Below are 13,381 nucleotides of genomic sequence, written 5' to 3' on the forward strand. Positions count from 1 at the left end.
CAGCTCCAGCAACAAGAACTGTGCTGTCGCTACCACTGCTGCTCCTCTGCAAGCCGTACCGGCTCAGCAGCAGCCTCATCACCGTCTAGCACCAGTTACTCATGCACCGCCAGCAAAACGTGCATACACAGACCCCCACCCGGCTTGCCCAACATGTTCTTATCATCATCCGGTGGGTCTTTCCTGTCGTTTCTGCGCTCACTGCAACATGTACGACCACTTTACTGCCAACTGTCGTACTGGTCCCCGTAACACCGCAGCTCCTGCCACTGCTCATCAAGCTCTACTCCCAGCCCCGCAAGGCCATCAAGTGGCTCAGGCACCCGCAATCAACGCCAGAGTCTGCTTCGCATGTGGTGATCCCAACCACTTTGCGAATATGTGCCCGAACAGGGTGGTGAAACAAGAGCCCCAGCAGTAGCAGCCTCACCAGCAGCAGCAGCAACAACAAGCCGCACGCGCCAGAACGTTCAACATCAATGTGCGCCAAGCCCAGGCTGACAACAACGTGGTCAATGGTACGTTCCTTGTGAATGGTATTTATGCATCGTGTTTGTTTGATACTGGAGCCGATAACTGCTTTGTATCGTTTAAATTCGAGAAGCTCCTTAGTCGTTAGCGCTCCCATCTCCCCTCGACGTTCGATGTTGAAGTCGCTACCGGAAGAACTGTCGCCGTTAATTCTGTTCTTCGTGATTGTACTCTTGAGCTCAACAATCACATCTTCCCAATCGATCTAATTCCGATGCAACTCGGAAGTTTTGACATCATAGTAGGCATGGACTTTCTTCGCGAAAACCATGCTGAAGTTGTATGCTTCGACAAGATGATTCGATTCTCTCTCGCGAACGGAGATTTATAGTGTGTCTATGGTAAAAATGCTTCGAAGGGTCTCAAGCTCATGTCGTGTGTCCACACTAGCAAGTATCTCCGCAAGAAATACAGAGCCTTCTTGGCTAACATTGTAGTAGCGAAGGAGGAAAAGAAAGGAAAGACAGAAGTGAAAGACTTCCCTGTGGTCTGTGAATTTCCTCAGGTGTTCCCTGATGATCTTCCAGGGTTACCTCCAAGTCGTGATATCGACGTTCGTATCGACCTCATTCTTGGAGCCAACCCTGTTGCCAAAGCCCCTTACCGGCTCGCACCGTCCGAAATGCGTGAACTCTCAAACCAACTCCAGGAATTACTTAAGAAAGGCTTTATTCGCCCGAGCACCTCTCATTGGGGCGCGCCAGTCCTTTTCGTCAAAAAGAAGGATGGGTCGTTTAGGATGTCCATCGACTATCGGGAATTGAATAAGCTAACCATCAAGAACCGCTATCCCCTGCCCCGCATTGATAATTTGTTTGATCAGCTACAAGGTGCTACGTGTTTCTCGAAGATCGATCTATGCTCAGGCTATCATCAACTACGCATTCAGGAGGAAGATATACCCAAAACCGCTTTCGCACTCGTTACGGCCACTATGAGTTCGTTGTTATGCCTTTTGGTTTAACCAACGCACCCGCAGTTTTCATGGATCTGATGAATCGCGTGTGTAAGCCATTTCTAGACCGTTTCGTTATCGTGTTCATCGACGATGTCTTGATCTATTCCAAATCGAAAGCCGAACACGCGCAACATCTACGTTTGGTTCTCGAACTACTCCAGGGGAATCAACTCTACGCTAAGTTCTCCAAGTGTGAATTCAGGCTAGAGGAGGTTCAGTTTCTGGGTCACATTGTCAGTAGTTAAGGTATTCATGTCGACCCCGCGAAGATTAAAGCAGTCAAGAGTTGGATTACGCCAAAGAACCCGTCTGAGGTCCGTTCTTTTCTCAGACTAGCGGGCTATTGTCGATGATTTATCTAAGGATTCTCAAAGATCGTTTTGCCGCTTACTACTCTCACGCATAAAGACAAGCCTTTTGTTTGGGGAACCGAACAAGAGTCTGCTTTCCAAACCCCCAAGCACATGCTCTGCAATGCTCCTGTTCTCACATTGCCCGACGAAAACGATGGTTTCATTGTCTATTGTGATGCTTCCAACCTTGGTCTTGGTTGTGTTCTTATGCAACGGGACAAGGTTATAGCTTACGCATCTCGTCAGCTCAAAATCCACGAGAAGAACTATACAACCCATGATCTCGAGTTAGGCGCGGTTGTTTTTGCGTTAAAGATTTGGCGACACTACCTATATGGTACCAAGTGTACGATCTTCACCGATCATAGGAGTCTACAACATATCTTTGATTAGAAAGAACTTAATATGCGTCAACGCCGATGGGTAGAACTCCTCAACGATTACGACTGTGAGATTCGTTATCACGCAGGCAAAGTAAATGTCGTTGCCGACGCGCTCAGCAGACGGAGTTATTTGCTCAGCATTCGCAATACTCAAGCCCAATACGATCTCGAAACTCTCATTCGCGAAGCCCAGCATGCCTGTTTTAACGAACGCACCCTGAAGAAGGAGAGAATCTATCACGATGGAGCTCAGCTAGTGAGTAAATCAAATGGGATTTTCCATTTTCTCGACCGAATCTGGATCCCTAAGCGGACCGAATTGCGAAAGATCTTGATGGACGAAGCCCACAAATCCCGATATTCTATTCATCCCGGTGCCGATAAAATGTACCAGGACCTTTGTTACAAGTACTGGTGGCGGGGCATGAAAAGGGATATTGCTCTCTACGTTGGAAAATGCCTGACTTGTGCAAGGGTCAAGGCTGAGCATCAAAGACCCTCTGGCTTACTCGAACAACCCCCAATCCCTATGTGGAAGTGGTAGAGTATAGCTATGGACTTCATAACCAAGCTTCCGCACACGTCATCAGGTCACGACAGCATTTGGGTTGTTGCCAACTGTTTGACCAAATCAGCCCACTTTTTGCCAATACGAGAAGACTATAAGGTGGAACAATTAGCCCGAATCTACACCGATGAGATCATTTGTAATCGTGGGACGCCTCGCGACATCATCTCTGACCGTGATGCTCGGTTTACCTCGCGACTGTGGGAAACGTTTCAAGCTGCTCTTGGTACTACGCTCAATCTGAGTACCGCATTCCACCCTCAAACCGACGGTCAGACTGAGAGAACGATCCGTACTCTTGAAGACATGCTCCGTTCGTGTGTCATAGATTTCGGTGGTAATTGGGATAAATACCTGCCGTTAGTCGAATTCTTGTATAACAATAGTTATCATACCAACATCCAAGTGGCACCATTCGAGGCTTTATACGGAAGAAGATGTCGATCGCCTATTGTATGGCACGAGATCGGTCACTCGCAATTAACCGGTCCCGAGCTACTGCAAGAAACGACTGACAAAGTCCTCCAAATCCGAGAAAACTTGTTGAAAGCTCGAAGTCGACAGAAAAGTTACGCCGATAGACGACGCAAGCCCCTTGAATTTGACGTTGGCGACTACGTACTCCTAAAGGTATCACCTTGGAAGGGTGTGGTCAGATTCGGCAAGAAAGGGAAACTCGCGCCTCGGTATATTGGACATTTTAAGATTCTGGAAAGGATCGGAAAAGTCGCCTACAGACTCGAACTACCGGAGGAACTTAGTAACGTCCACCCGACTTTCCATGTGTCAAACCTCCGAAAGTGCCTGGCTGAGCATGATTTAATTGTACCCCTCGATGACCTCCAAATAAACGAAACACTACACTTCGTGGAGAAGCCTGTCGAAATCATGGATCGCCAAACCAAGCAGCCCAGACGCTAGCGCATTCCAATTGTGAAAGTCCGATGGGAAGGCAAACGAGGCGCAGAGTTCTCTAAGGAACTCGAAAGCGACATGCAGACGAAGTACCCACAGTTGTTTGTTACGGCTTCGGCCTAATTTTGGGACGAAATTCCCTAAACAAGGGAGGCTGTAACACCCCAGTGTTTCGGAAGTCAAAGTCAAAGTCAAGATTGAAGTCAAAGGAGGAAAAGATTACTAATTGCAATCTGTATCTCCTTGCTCAATTCCTGTTTTGACTTCTTTGACTTGTAGTTATTCTATTTTGTGTTTTACGTTAGTTGTATTATGTGGAGTAATTAATTACAATCGCAGTAATTGATGTATATTTATCGCAGCGAATCGCTTTACGACTTTGAACAATAGGAGGTAACAATGCGATAAAGTTATTTAAACGCTAATCGAACTAATCTAATCAGCATCGCGCTCGCAACTCGAATATCGCATTTTTAGTGATTGTTGTACGTGTGTGTGTGCCTTATGTGTTACTTGTGCGTGTTTATTTATGTTATGTGTGGTAATCAATCGAATCGCAATCGAAACACAATCGAACTCAATCGAAATCAAACTATGATAATTAGTGGAGAAGAGATAGTGCTCGATATGAATCGTTGGGATTAAAAGTAATTATATAGGAAACTATATCGCATTCGCATCGCTCGTAATCGAAATCGAAATATCAAAAATCGTCGCACCGGGTACTCGAACCAGATGCCAGCCGGCCAGATCGCCATCCGACCGGGCTGCCATCCGGTTGATGTGCCATCCGACCGAGCTGTCAACCGGGTGGGATGCCATCCGACCGGCCAGGTCTTTCCCCTTTTGGAATCCTATAAATACCCATGTCACTTTCATTCTTTCTACTTTTGGCAAATCTCTGTCCGACCAGCTCGTGCTCCCCACCTTTTCCTCGATTTCTCTCGATTCCGGTAAGATCTCGTCCTAAATCTTGTACTTCCTTAATCTACACGCACTCCTACACCTTTCTATATTTTAAATCTTAACTTTTAACTGTGAAATCACTAGATTTAGGTGTTCTAGGATGATGTCATCATGGTATTCTTGGGAACTTCATGTTTTGGCTTCAGTCCACCAAGAACAACTTAGATCTACTCGATTTCCACATAAATAAACAAAGATCTCTTGTAGATCTGAACAAAAACATGATGATAAAGGATTGAAAGATGGTTTCTAACTTTCTTTCAACTCTTTTACACTCAATGCACTCAAAACCGATAGAATCGAATCATGTTCTAGTCTTCTACTCATTCTTAGTATTGTACTAGTTCAAGATCTGGATTCTACTCACGAGACCACCGATTCCGGGTTAACCAAGAACAACCATCTTGAACCGGTTAACTGGTCGAACTAGGGTGATTCCTGTTTGGATGGGCCACTTGGGTCAAGATGGGGTTCTGTTGGTTGACACGTTGTCAAAGCTTCTCGATAAAACTACAAACAATGAAAACGGAATGACCAGCACGGAGTGCTGTCCGACCAGACTACTGTCCGAACGGATAGCCATTCGAGCGACTGGCCATCCGAACGCCTGACACCTTGGGTCCCATACTTAACCAACCTTATCTGAAATTGAGTATTGAACGGATTGCTATCCGACCGGACTACCATCCGACCGAATTACTCTTTGGATCATGAGATACTTGACTTTAACACTTAAACGATTTTCAAACGTGTTCAATGCACTAAGGATGCCACCCGACTGGACTGCTGTCCGATCGAGCGACAACCTGCTGTGAATGTGTTCTCACTGAAGTTTCAACCTGTCGGATTGCCTTCCGATCGACCGACCTGAAAGGTAGAGATACTTCGATGTTTTCAAAATGCTACTACGAAAACTTCAAAAGGCAAGCCATCATACACAAACACATCCTTCTCAAAGGAAGAAACAATCCACTCGAACAGCCACCCGACCGGACTACCGTCCGACCGGACAACTGTCCGAACGGATTGCCATCCGCATGATCGGCCGTCCGATCAGATTACCATCCAATCGAACTGCTGTCCGACCCACTTGTACCTTGTATCGTTTTACGCTTCTCTTATCGTTATGCTATCGAACTATTCAGGCTAACCCTATTCTCAAGCGCTCCCTTCAATCCATCAACCGTTGTGAGTATACTCGATCCCTTTTTGCTTTACGCACTTTTGGGTGTTACATACGTTACTTATACAAAATCACAAACGAACACACTACGCAATACTTTAAACGATAACCGTTACCGCATGTTATACGTGACTTAATGAATGCTTGTTTGTTATGTTTACACGTGGAATGTTGTCTACCTGCCTTAACGACGATAGTACTATAGTTTGGACTCAGCACCCGTTCACATGGGGGTTGTTAAGGACAACTATTTGCATGGATTACGGTGGTGATCATGTATTACGAACTGCCTTGGGCAGTCAACCCGTAGTCATTGGTATAGATAGGTTCATGTCGATAACTAACATGCTTCGTTTTCCTCTGTGTACGTGCTGGTTATGCGTAAACTATTTCGAACTCTATATGCTATTGTCAAACTTGTATACTCGCCTTTACTCTATGTGTATTGACTTTATTCTAACGTATGTGACAGGTGTTTAGGATGCTTATCTGCTAGGAAAGCGAGGCTAGAAGAAGGTACTAGAGGCCAACAAATAGTTTTCTGTACTATTTGGATCTGAGTTGTCGGAACAGAACTAATTGCCTAGATTTTGTCTGTAATAATTTATTTGCCTTTTGAGACATGGTATGGGACATGTTATTTTAAATTGATTGGTAATGATAATTGTTATGGAAACTTCTGGACAATCTGTTTCGCTCAGTGCCACGCCTCGATGTTTCCGCCATCGGTTGGGGTGTGACACGTTATGCTAGCCCTAGAACACGCTCTATAACATATCAAACTTCAAACAAGTATAAAAGAAACTTACAAAAGTCGTCTTTGGAAATTTGTGGTGGTAGATTGATATGTACGAACAAGAAGACCAGCTCCAATTCCGACACCAAGACAAATTCCAACGCCTAATCAACACCAACCCTAACACCAGGAATGGATTTTAATAATTCAATTTCATTTTTTATGCTTGCAAAAATTAAAACAACTTACAGCATCCATAAGCTGTCTAACTGGTTCCGCAACGCGAAGACAGGGTTGGTTGCTGGAATCACGGCACTGGTGTAGACTGTTCGAAAAATTGTGAACTAAATTAGGGCTCAACATCAACATCCTAATCTTAACCAATCCACACACATGCAATCAACACAGAAACTGATCCATACAAATAACAACCAGATGAAAATCAAATAATCACTTACATCTTTTTCTCGTAGTCCAAGCTCTACATGAATCGAACAACTAGATTGCTGGAGAAATAAAGCATGCAGGATGGGGGATTTATCCCTGTTGTTCCCCATATCTCGAAATACAAACAAAACCTACCCAAAAAAACAAGAGTTATTGGATTTTAATAATCCTAAGTTTCACCGGTTGACCGATAATAATGTAACACCCCGTGTTTTCGAATGTCAAAGTCAAAGTCAAAGTCCAAGTCAACTTTGACTTTCTTTGACTATAGATAGTTTATTTTCAGTTCTATTTGTATTATGTGGAGTAAGTGTTATAAACAGGAAGAATCGAAGTAATCGAATGCTTTATCAACGCGAACCGATTTACGACTGTGATTAGTAGGAAGTAACAATGCGATAAAGTTAACTAATCTATAATCAAACCGATCTAATTATCATCGAACTCGAATCTCGAATTATGCGAACTTTGGTTGTTGAATACGTGTGTGTGTGCCTTATGTGCTACCTGTGCGTGTTTAATTCATGTTTGGTGTGTTACTCAATCGAATCAATCGAAACTCAAATCGAATACAATCGAAATCGAGCTACGACAAATGGTAACATAAGGATAGGGTGAATCATAGGAGATTGTATGTTAGATATAGTAGTTGGGACTGAAAGTAATTTGAATAGGAAACTCTATCGTACTCGTAACGTCTTCAACCGAAATCGAAATAACGAAAATCGTCGCACCAAACACTCGAACCAGGCTGTTGATCGATCAGGCTGTCAGCTGATCGAACAGCCCAGCGGATCGGACAGACTGTCCGATCGAGCAGGCTGTCCGATCGGGATGCCTGGCCGATCGGCCAGCCCTTTCCTCTTTTGGAGCCTATAAATAGGGCTGTCATTGTCATCCTTTCCACTTTTGGAAAGCTCTGACCGACCAGCTCGTGCTCCTCCTTCTTTTCTCAGATTTCTTTCATTTTCGGTAAGTTTTCACCCTAAATATTGTACTTTCTTGATCAATACACACTTCTACACCTTTCTATCTTTCAAATCTTGATTTCTAACCGTGAAATCATCAAGATCTAAGCATTCAAGGATGATGTCATCATGGTGTTCTTTAAGAACACCATGTTTTGGCCTCAATCCACCATGAATAGCACAGATCTAACCGATTTCCACATAAACAAGTCAAGATCTATCAGAGATCTAAACATTCACATGATGTAAAGGATTGAAAGGAGGATTTCCAACTTTCTTTCAACTCTTTTACACTCAATGCCTTCAAACCGGTAGAAACGGAGCCTGAGCCAACTCACCGGTCATTCTAATGATTAGGTGGTTCAAGATTCGGGTTCTATCTACGAGGTTCACCGACTTCGGGTTAAACGTTAAACTAACGATCCGAACCGTTCACCGGCCGGACTTGGGTGATTCCTGTCCGAGCAGGAGAAACAAGTAAGAACGAAAGTGTCATAGTTCAACTCGTTGCCAAACTACCTCAACATAACGTCAATTAAACAGAACAACCAAGTGTTAGACGAACAAGCCGACCAGGTCAGGATGCTGACCGAACGGTTAGGCTGTTCGAAAGAACAGCCCAACCGATCGGACCCCTCAGCCGATCGACCAGGCCAGCCGATCGGCTAGCATGTGGCCCCACACCTTGATAATTCATAAGGTATGGTATTGAACGAAGTAATGACCGGTCGAACGACCCAATCGATTGGTAAACATTACTCTTCGGATCATGAGATACTATGCTTCAACACTTATTCGATTTTCAACTCGTTCGATGCATTGGGGTGCCAACCGATCGAACATGCTATCAGAATGAACAGGCTGTTCAATCGGATATGCTGCTCGATCGAGTGACAGCCTGATGAGGACTACTACTGAAGTTCCTGACCGATCGGATAAGCCGACCGATCGAACAAACCGTTCGATCAATCGACCTGAAAGGTAAGAACACTTCAGTGTTCTCAAATGCTACAACGAAAACTTCAAAAGTTCAAACCATCATACACAAACACATCAAAGGAAGAAACAATCCACTCGAACAGTCCAACCGATCGAGCCTACCGGCCGATCGGGTAGGCTGTCCGAACGGATTGTCCAGTCGAACGAACAACCCACCCGATCGAACCTGTCGTTCGATCGACTAGGCTGTTCGACCCACTTACACTTGTCTTCATTCTATGTGTATTCATCGTTATGCTATCGAACTGTTCAGGTTAACCCTACTCTCAAGCGCTCCCTTCAATCCATCAATCAATCGCTGTGAGTATACTCGATCCCTTTTTGCTTTTAGCACTTTTGGGTGTTACATACGTTACTTATCAAAACCACTGTCGACCACACTACTCAATTATTTGAACGCTAACCGATTCGCATGTATTACGTGACTAAATGAATGCATGTTGATTGTGTTTACACGTGGAAATGCTGTCTACCTGCCTTAACGACGTAGTACTATAGTTTGGACTCAGCACCCGTTCACATGGGGGTTGTTAAGGACAATTACTTGCATGGATTACGGTGGTAATCATGTATTGCGAACCGTCTCGGACGGTCAACCCGCAGTCATTGGTATCGATAGGTCCATGTCGATAATTAACATTCTTCGTTTTCCTCTGTGTACGTGCTGGTTATGCGTAATCTATTCGAACTCTATATGCTATATCAAACTTGTATGCTCACCTTTACATTTATGTATTGACTGTATTTTAACGTATGTGACAGGTGTTTAAGATGTTTGCTTGCTAGGAAAGCGAGGCTAGAATAAAGCTCTAGAGGCCCACAACAAATAGTTGTCTGTTAGGAAAGAGCAACTAGAGCATAGTTGTCTGTAGATCTTGTCAGGCTGGGTCTTTAGGAGCATTTGAACAATATTTACGTTTTGTATTAAATTAAATCTGAGTTGTCGGAACAGAATTACTTGTTTGGATGTTATTTGTAATAATGTATTTGTTTATTCGGGATACGGTATGGGACGTATCTTTAACTGGATTATATAGATAGTTGTTATGGAAACTTCTGGACAATCTGTTTCGCTCAGTGCCATGCCCCGATGATTCCGCCATCGGTTAGGGTGTGACAGATTGGTATCAGAGCCATAACTAGAGGGAATTAGGCAGGACACGACCTAGTCCGGGTCGTTGTATTAGAGACCTAGACTATAGTTAGGAACCAACAGACCAAGCTTATGTGCTATGCCTCACTATTCTTGCTTTACACTACACTGCTATCGCCTAATCATCTGACATCAAACAAGTAATTTGGTCAAGATTAGGTGTGAAAGCCTCAAACTCTCGACTAAATTATTTGTTCAGTCTACAATTTATCGACAAATGGGAGGAGATTATTCATCGAGAATAGGTGTGAAAACCGCAAACTCTCGACCGAATTATCTGCTCAACTTCCTCCATTTTACTAAAACAAGGAAGAGATTGCTAAGCCAGGGGTGAAACCCGAACCTTGGCAGCTTATTCCATCTTTTACTCATCTCACCAAAGCCTCGACGGACTCCAACGACCTGAACTCACAAGTATGACTTAAAGGAAACGTGTTGAATGCCCAAGAATCGAGGCAGAAACGTGATCCCGAAAGTCGAAAAGTGACGACCAGTCTATTGTGAATAGTCGAATCGCTTTGGGTAGTCAATGTCTAGTAGCCGCAGACAATCTATTACCTCGATTTTTACGTGTTTACGTGTCTAATATTGATGATCGCCCAATTCTTGCTATCACTTCGATTAGCACACACGACTCATATTGCTATTCTACCTCAAAACGCTAACAAGTCATTGTAATTCTAGACAATACTATAATACGATATATGCTATACTATACTCGACGGGCTATACGATTATACGAAACTACTCGATATGATATACGAACGACACGCGAGCTTTGAATGATAGGTTTCTGTATTCTGACTGCTTCTGTGTTTAAATGTATGTGTGCTTCCGTGTTTATGTGTCTCTGTGCTCTACGTGCCTATATGTTTCTGTCATTACGTGAATCTGTGGTTATGTGCCTACGTGTTTGTGTGATGCATGTTTCGGCGTGTTTCTAAGCTTTAGTAAGTAGTAGACGTGTGAGGTGAGATTCAATTACGTTGTGTTGAGTCCTGTGACGATGCCTGTTGCAGACCATGTCGTCGTCTGGATCCCGACACCATCTGACCCGCCAAGAGAAGAGAGACAAGCGTCTCGCTACTCTCATCGCCAAGAGTGTGGCAAAAGCTGTAAGCGACGCATATGAAAACGCTAGCAAGTCGTCTGAAGAGTCGCGAACCAACGCTCCCAAAGATGCTAGCAAGACTGCTTTCAGCTTCAAGAAGTTTAAAGCATGCGGACCCAAGGAATTCACCGAAGAGGATGGCCCTACCGCCATGTTTCAATGGTTCGACTCAGTTGAAGTCACTCTGCGCCAAAGCGGTTGTCCTGAGAATCTCCGCACCCTCAATGCTACCGGCGTCTTCCAGTCCCGAGCTCTAGACTAGTGGACGGCCGAACGAAACAAGCGCGGAAATGATGCAGCTTATGAGCTGACTTGGGAGGAGTTAAAGGCAATTATGATGGACGAATTTTGCCCTCCCCATGAACGCCAAAAGCTGGAGGACGAGTTTTGGAACATCAAGCAGAAGGATGGAGACAACGCTGCTTTAACTGCACGCTTTAAGCAGCTCAGCATCATCTGTCCCGATCAGGTCAAGACTCCAGACATGGCCATCAAGAAGTATATTCGAGCTCTACCCGACTGTGTAGCCAACTTTGTTCACGCCGCCAAGACATCGTCAATTGAGGAGACCTACTTGCTTGCCGCCGAGATCAATGACAAGCGAGTAAAATCTGGTTTCTGGGATAAGCCATCCAAGTCTCTGCACCAAGCCACCGCCACGTCAACCGTCGACACCACCACTGCTCAACCCTCCAAGTCGTCAAGAAGAAGGAAGAAACACAACAACAACAGCTCCAGCAACAAGAACTGTGCTGTGACAGGAACTGCTGCCCCTCTGCAAGCCGTACCGGCTCAGTAGCAGTCACAATACCGACAAGCTCCAGTGATCAATGCGCCGCCAGCTAAGCGCGCTTACACAGGTCCCCACCCGCTCTGCCCGACATGCTCATACCATCATCCGGTGGGAATCGCCTGTCGTTTCTGCGCCCACTGTAACCTCTACGGCCATTTCACTGCAAACTGCCGTTATGGTCCCCGTCAAGCCCCAGTTCAAGCCACCGCCCATCAAGCTCTACTTCCAGCCCCTCAAGGCCAACCTGCAGCTCAAGCACCCGCGGTCAATACTCAAGTCTGCTTTGCATGTGGCGACCCTAACCACTTTGCAAACATGTGCCCGAACCGGGTTGTGAAGCAGGAACCCCAGCAGCAGCAGCAACAGCCTCAGCAGCAACAGCAAGCAGCCCGTGCCAGAACCTTTAACATCAATGCCCGTCAAGCCCAGGCTGACAACAACGTGGTTAATGGTACGTTCCTTGTGAATGGTATTTATGCATCATGTTTCTTTGATACTGGAGCCGATAACTGTCACACCCCCAAAATCCACCCGCGGAGTATCACCGCTTGGGAGCGTGACTGACCAGGATCAAGCCACCAATCATATAGAACAACGTAAATAGTAAAAGTAAATGTAATTTAACCAAACCAATCCATATGAAAGGTGTTCAAAACATAAGTATAAATTCAACGTTTAGCGGAAGCATATGAGTAAAAGCCCAATCATAAGTAAAGTATGAAATGTCAAATGTTTAATCAAAGCATTCACGATCCTTGTCCACAACGACCGCGCCTCCCAGTGCAAGCTCCATGTATACCTAACGACCTGCAAGGCATGTAACAGAGAGTCAACAACTAGTTGAGCGAGTTCACAGTAAGTAAGTTCGTAATAGTAAGTTTGTTTCGTAACGTGTGGCTCTACTAGGCCGAAAGTAGGTTCTATCAGTGGGGGCTTCCCATAGTTGCATATACACTAGAATATTTGTAACCATAAGTGTTCTTCTTAACCCGAGAACAGTAGTACGTACAAGGTTTACGTAGGTTTTACGTAAGTGTCCTTCTCAACCCGAGGACAGTGGTACGCGGGGGTTTACGTAGGTTTTACGTAAGTGCCTGACACAACCCGAGGCAGTAGTGAGTATAAGTTTACGTAGGTTTTATGTAAGTGTCCTTCGCAACATGAGGACAGTGATGAGTACAAGTATACGTAGGTTTTACGTATGTATCCTTCGCATCCGAGGACGATGGTAGATAGTCTAGTAACAGTGTAAGTACAAGTATCTATTCAATCTCATTCCTTCAATCCCATTCCCAAACCCCGGGAATCCCATGCCTT

The sequence above is a fragment of the Helianthus annuus genome, chromosome 11 (genome assembly GCF_002127325.2).
Source record: "Helianthus annuus cultivar XRQ/B chromosome 11, HanXRQr2.0-SUNRISE, whole genome shotgun sequence".
NCBI classification, from domain to species: domain Eukaryota; kingdom Viridiplantae; phylum Streptophyta; class Magnoliopsida; order Asterales; family Asteraceae; genus Helianthus; species Helianthus annuus.